At 33.1% G+C, this 5,978-nt stretch overlaps 1 long non-coding RNA gene across 1 annotated transcript; it reads right to left on the bottom strand.

Annotated features, from left to right (window-relative positions):
• Nucleotides 1-266: 266 nt before the first annotated feature.
• Nucleotides 267-2,498, bottom strand: LOC111892365 (uncharacterized). Its single transcript, XR_002850519.3, has 3 exons — nt 2,251-2,498; nt 1,244-1,390; nt 267-754 (listed from the first exon to the last, which is right to left on the bottom strand). It is a non-coding gene; the product is annotated as an uncharacterized LOC111892365 (long non-coding RNA).
• Between the last annotated feature and the right edge of the window lie 3,480 nt (nt 2,499-5,978).

Here is a 5,978-nt window from a genome sequence, read left to right as displayed (position 1 = left end):
AAGTGTTTTATTATAATGTAATGCCATATTTATCAAGGCTCTGATACCAGTTTAGGTGTGTGGATGTGTACGGAATTTATGTTTTAACATGTTTGACATGTTTGAATCTTTTAGATTGAATTTTAATTCAGTTATGAATTTGACATGTTTGTTTCTTATTTTTTAATTAGTTCATTTGGCTCGTCATCTTCGGAGTAAGCATGGCTTAGTGGTGCCTTCGAAACTGCAGAATGTTGCAACAAGAGATATTCCACCATTTATCCAAATGCAGGAAAAAGTCAAATTCATTTTGAATTGATTATCTTCGAATGTGTCTATAACTTTGGACATATAGAAATCATTGGAGAGCATCAATTACATCATCATTCATGCTTTCTATCTTGATGGAGAGTAGCGCATGCAAAAAGTCCTTCTGGTTCTTTGGTTTTTGTATCCTTCGACAATACAGGAGGTCCGGTTGGTGCTTTTTTGCTTTTAGTACCCTTTGACGTTGCAAGAGGTCTGGTGGGTATGCTTGAAGTTGATGATGCAGGTTTAGTGCTTCTCAGAGTACTAGATGTTTCTAGGGCTGAGGCTGCAGATGATGGAGCAAGTATAGTTCTTCTAGTATTGTTTGATGTCGCTAGAGCTAAGGCGGGGGCTGGTGGAATAGGTCGGGTTATTTCTACCTTTTTCGTTCTCGGCTTTTTTGAAATGCTTGCTTCATGATCTGTCTTGTCCATCGAATCCTTCACCATATCTGCTAATTATTATACTGCACAATGTTTTGAAACTAGAGTTACTTCCCTTTTTTTCAACGAGAACAACAATTTGTATTAAATGATATACTCAAACTAGCTGAAATCATTAAACACCTAGCGTAAGAAGAGTATACTCAACAGTCAACAGTGAGGCGTAATCAATCAAATTTTGCGCAAGAGAAAACAAAATAGAAGAATTTGACTAAAGGGTTCTTATTCAGTTTTTCACTTAATTCAATGGAAACTTGTTAAACAAGACAAATATTTATTATCGCCTCCATTACAGAACCAACAAGCAACAAAAACAAAAACAGAAAGTTTTCGCCACCAAATTTTACTGCATTTTCCGGGAAAAACGCCAATTGAGACGAATATTTGCAATAAACAAATCAAAATAACTAGATACACATCCTCAAGAGCTAATTAGCAGTTCAGGGTTTAAATGTTCTTACAAAATCATTAAATTATACGAAACAATTCTTGTAAGCTCAGATTTATCGAACCTTTGATTCTGCCGATGAGAGAATGATCGCACGATCGACGGTAATCAGCTCTGATAAGCGTAACCTTTTAGGGTTTATTCTCTGACTTTGAGCATACAAAATGCGAGTCGCGTGGAAGGAGCACGTGATTGTTAGACCCTGGTTGATCTGCACGTTGGAACTAACCGTGGTTAAAACTAGAGAGTATTCTTCCAACCCGCCCGTATGCAACAGATTAGGCGATGATTTGGACGGTTGGGATTAAATCGATAATCACATCATCATTTTCTTTTGTAGTTAGAATAACATTATATTTATATAAATTATTTATTTATAGTAAGTTAATAACAACTAGAAGCACTGCAACTTATGTCTTGCCACAAAAGTTCCATATTATGAAAGCGAAAAAAGGAAATCTATCTTGTTAATATTATTCAGCAAAATCATCATATATAGTAACACAAAAATTTCCGATTTCAAAATGAAGTAAAATAATCGTTTAATTAATTAATTTTGCATTTCATTTCAAACTAAATCAACTAAATTGTTTCACTCATGGAGCAGAGACAGATAAACCAAAAACTAACAACAGCAAGGTGAACAATTTGAACTAAAAACTAAAAAACTGAACCCAAAAGAAATTATACTCTCTTCTTCGTGACTTTAAGACAGCTACGTTCATCTTGAACCTAGAAGCTAAAACAAAATTTTGAACCCAAAATTTAAAACCAAATAAAAACTAAAATCAAATTGTGAACCAGATATATTCATCAAGCTGTATGATTTTTGGATTCTACCTAAGTGGAATATCTGATACGTATTCATAGGACAAGCATGATACCGACGGTGACACCAGAAACTAGATCAGGATAGAGATACTTACACCGATTGTATGTCAAGGGAGAAAGAGCTCAACACAAATCCAATAATTACAGAAAAAAAAACCAAAAATCCCGAAATCTAGAAGAACAAATGAAATGCAATAGAAGAACCGATTTCACAACCCAAAAGCAAGAATCGACACGTACGTGAATTATTTAGCAAGCGCAAGGACCTGAATCTTTTTTCCAGAACCCACAAAGATATGAATCTTCGACACCGATCTACCAATTTAGGGCTTGGTTTTGGGTTCTCATCGCCGATCTATCGATTTAGGGCTTGGATTTTTGGGAGGTTGAAGATGGTGGTGGTCTCAGGTTGAGGATGGTGATAGTGGAAGGTTGGTGGTGTTTAACTTTGACCAAAATTCCATGTCGCACCCATGTTACCTTTTAACCGGTATCAGGTCCAAGGACATGTTAAAACAGTAAATATAACTTTATTTCGTTGATGTAAAAAAAAAATAATAATAAAAAAAATAAAAAATAAGTTACCTTTTAAAACAAACCTAACAAGTTTGTTGTGCTGACATGACATTTTATCTAATAAGATTAGGACAGGAAATTGAGTCCTCGGGAACATGTGTATTGTTCCATCGGACATGGGGGCTTAGAGGGTGGGCAAGGTGGATAGTTGCACAGGGCCCAATTTTTTTCATTATATATTTTTATTTAAAAATACAAAATTATAATAAAGATAAGGGCCCTTTTTATTCTTGTTCGTTCTGGGCCTTTAAAAATATTTCATTTTTTAGGACCGGCCCTACCATCGGATGATCCAACGCAGAGTGCACGAATGATTTAGAGAGATACGAAAGTAGGTAATTACCTCATATTGATCCCAGACTTGATTGAAGGCAACGAAGTCTCCGGAAGCGGTGAAGATGTTGACATCTCCGAGTACATCAGCGATTTCAGGGGAGGATCGTCGGATCCTCTTCTTCTCGGCTCCGAATTTCTTCATTTCCGTTTTGCTTGACCTAATTTTTCAATTTTGGTCCCTTAATTGTATCGAAGAGTGAGAAAGAGTAGTTGTCTCTGCAAGGTGTTTTTTCATACCAAAATTGCAGTTGAAGCAACGTGTTTGTGGAGATAGATCTTATAGGAAAGCCGATAGAATTAAAGACTTACAGGCGAAAGGGATGGTCGTTGCAATCGTCGGAGATGGCATCGATGATTCACTGTCATTCGTTGATGTGGATTTCGGAACAGATATGGCGATTCAGGCGAATAGATTTTGCGAGGTGATTGTGGTGTACGTTTTAAAGGAGGCGACGACAATGTAGGTTTGGAGGAGGCGATGGTGGTGATATTTTTTTAGGGGAGATCGGTGGAGTTGATTGTGGTGGTGCATGTTTTAGAGAAAGATCATCCGCCGGAAAGGTACGATAGTGGGTGTGTAGTTTCATTGAAGAAGGATCTGATAGATTTATTCCCTGAATTGGGTCATTTTTTGTTATCCCTAAAACACCCTCTCTGAAATTTTGTTACCATACCCCCGCCCTTTTATTGATCTATTTATTTACAAAACTGCCACAATACATCCTGACCATCATTTTTTTATCTGACGGTCCTCTTTTAGTTCTCGGGTTCTCGGAAAACATTGAGTTCTCAAATGATCATTCCTCTCTCTCTCACTTTATATATATATATATATATATATATATATATATATATATATATATATATATATATATATATATATATATATATATATATATATATATATATATATATACACCAATTTTTTTACAAATTTCTTTAACTACAAATAGTAACCAATATTGATGCATTTTTCATATTTTTTATGGTTACAATTATAAAAATTATTATGTTTCTATTTAATGTTTATTTTCGTATAATATTAGAAATATTATAAAGTGGTTACGAATAAAAATGTTTTTCATGTTAAATTTTTGTTATTAAACGTAATAGTTTCTAAATTATTTACATTTCTAAGAACATTTAATGTGATAATATATATTTTAAGTTATAATAGTTATTAAATACATGTTTGTTCTTTTACTTTTTAAACATGAGGGAAAAACAATTATTTATTTTGTTTCAGACAATGCATTCAGTAAAGCTCAAACCAAGGCGATACACTTGGCAGCAAAAGATGCACATGCAATTATTGAGTGGAACAATTATTGAGTGGAACAATTGGTGTATGTTAAAATTTATTTTTTAAGTAGTATTGTCTTGATGAAAAAAAAGAAAAAAAAGTATCTAGAACTCAACATACTTATTTGACTAAACACCAAACGGAAACTTATTTATCGGTCAACCCGTTCATCGAACGAGTATTATTCTAGTTGTTGATGTGGTTGTGGTGATTATCAATTTTGTGGTAACATCTCCTCATGTGAAATTTAGGATAAAAAAGTACTTATTTATTGTTTGTGAATAACACATTCAACAGAGGGTGTTTAAATAGGAAATATCATGGTTACAGAAATCGTGGATTAATCGTTTGACAGTCTCCAAACGACTAGGATTAGTGTGTTTGACAGAAATTATGGATTAATCGGTCTTGGTGGGATTAATTGGTCAACAAAAGTCAAAAAAAATAAAAAAATTAAATTTTTTTTACTCCAAAATTTTCAAATTTTCAAAATTTCAAATATTATTCTAAAATATTCATATTTTCGTATTTTCAAATTTTCAAATTACAAATTTTCTTATTTTATAATTTTGAAGTACTTATTTTTCTTAAAATATATTAATCTTTGATTAATTTTCATATTTTATTAATAATCTATGGTTCCCAATTAATTCCCGTCAAAACCGATTAATCATTTAACATCAGTCGACTGTCGAATTACCGTCGAACGATTTTTATAACCTTAGGAAATATAATGTTGCTAAACCAAGAACAGATAACTCCTAAATATAAACTATTTAAATCTGAAATAGGATAAACAATGCCGATAAGCATATGCCTCAATAAAATAATACTTACAGTTTTGTATATGCCTCAATAAAATGGGATATTAGTTGTTGATTAGCAAATTGGTTTTGTACTTTGAAAGGGTAACTTGTCGAAAAGGTATATTTCTTGACTATTTTACAAGACTTAAAAAACGTCAAAGATCGACATGTTCCATTTTGATGAACGATGAAACAATCTTTTATACTAGTTTTTTTTTTTTTTAGAGTTTTAATATATCATAATTTTGAACCAAATAAATTTTGTTTATATAGTTTTGTTTTGAAGTTTGTTTTCGGGCCCTTAGTTCTAGTGCTCTAGTTTCTTCCCTGAAGAGATCATTCAATCAACGAGTTCTACGAGAAGATGAAGGCCATAACTGATCTTTTAGCCAATATCGGTTCCTCGGTACATACTCTTTTTGCATACTTCCTCAACGGCCTCACTTCGAAATTCAATCATATAGCCATTGTTATCCGACAAAAAGAACCCCTTCCCTCCATGCTTCAAGATCGATGGATTCTACTTGTTGAGGAGCTACGATTTTCATAACCTTGTGAAGCCACCGCCGCCCACTCCAATCATGCTTCTTCTTCCACGGTGGTCATAAATTCAAATTTCTTTAAGTAGCTAATTAAATAATTGTACGATTCATCACCATATCTATGCAACCATACATAATATTTAATGACAATGGAATTCATAATGTTATGTTGATAGTGAATGTTTCCTTATAACACATTGTACCATCAATTGGTTTCTTTAAGCTTGTACAACCATATATAGATTACTAAATCAACACCCATGTGCTTTTTAACAAGCTGCCATATGCATTGTTTGTTTGATTAATGCTAATATTTGCATTTTCATTCACAATTTTCATTAACTTTTATCCTACGACTTTCGTGTTGGATTAATCGGTTGATCTAAACAAGGAATTTTTGCTCTA

The sequence above is a fragment of the Lactuca sativa genome, chromosome 5 (genome assembly GCF_002870075.4).
Source record: "Lactuca sativa cultivar Salinas chromosome 5, Lsat_Salinas_v11, whole genome shotgun sequence".
NCBI classification, from domain to species: Eukaryota; Viridiplantae; Streptophyta; class Magnoliopsida; order Asterales; family Asteraceae; genus Lactuca; species Lactuca sativa.
Note: the sequence above shows the minus strand (reverse complement) of the source record. Positions and strands in the feature narration are given on the sequence as shown.